Genomic DNA, 1302 nt, shown 5'->3' with positions numbered 1-1302 from the left:
ACTGAAACCTAGGAATTGTTGAACCTAGGTTAGAAAATAGTGAAATGTCAATTAAGAAATAATGTATGTTAGGAATCGTAAAATCAATCATCTACTGCAACTGCTGGTACTAATGCAGATTGGCACTAAATTTATAAACTGAAACCTAGGAATTGTTGAACCTAGGTTAGAAAATAGTGAAATGTCAATTAAGAAATAATGTATGTTAGGAATCGTAAAATCAATCATCTACTGCAACTGCTGGTACTAATGCAGATTGGCACTAAATTTATAAACTGAAACCTAGGAATTGTTGAACCTAGGTTAGAAAATAGTGAAATGTCAATTAAGAAATAATGTAGGTTAGGAATCGTAAAATTAATCATCTACTGCAACTGCTGGTACTAATGCAGATTGGCACTAAATTTATAAACTGAAACCTAGGAATTGTTCAACCTAGGTTAGAAAATAGTGAAATGGCAATTAAAAAATAATGTAGGTTAGGAATCGTAAAATCAATCATCTACTGCAACTGCTGGCACTAATGCAGACTGGTACTAATGAAAATATTCATTTGAGAAACATTAGTGAAACCTAAATTGTCGTCAATTTTATCAATTTTTTAGCCATTATGTTTGTCTCAAAAAATTAATTCCGGTCATTAACACGTCCAATTTTCGACCTTGCATTCGGGAAATCACATATTAAATTGCAAATGCTACATTTGAAGCGGCGCGTCTTAAGTACGCTAATTTACTAATTCAGGAAATATAATTATAATTATCTCTATACATATAATTGTTCTAAATAGACTTGCGATTTTATTTTTTGACACTCAAAACATGTTCTTACTGCCATCCTTAAAATAGGAATTTGACTAAAATATAACTTTGATAAAAATATTTTACAGCAATACTTTTGCCTCCCGTTAAATTTTTACCAGTTCTTTATTCAGGGTAGGAGAATTTTATCAAAAAAATGAAGAATTATAGTAGCAGAAATAAAATTTGGTCACCTTAAGCAGAAATAGTTGTCTATAATTTATAGTGACACTTATTAATTAAAAGCATAAGATTTTTGCAAATTAAACAAGAAGAGAAAAAAATCGTTCCATTTCTTTATGATTGCTACTTCGCATATTTAGGTTATTTTTATAGTTTATTTTAATATTTATGTTAATTATATATTTATTAAACTCTATTTTATTCTAGAAAACACCAAACAACGCTCAAGTAGTTTAATTTTATAACTAGCTATCTGGATTGTACAAAAAATTTCATTTATTTTTGAATATCTTTAGACCGTAAGCTGACTTTATTTTAT

Source organism: Parasteatoda tepidariorum, chromosome 6 (assembly GCF_043381705.1).
Source record: "Parasteatoda tepidariorum isolate YZ-2023 chromosome 6, CAS_Ptep_4.0, whole genome shotgun sequence".
Classification (NCBI taxonomy): domain Eukaryota; kingdom Metazoa; phylum Arthropoda; class Arachnida; order Araneae; family Theridiidae; genus Parasteatoda; species Parasteatoda tepidariorum.
The sequence above is the reverse complement of the archived record's forward strand: the minus strand, read 5'-3'. Positions refer to the sequence as shown.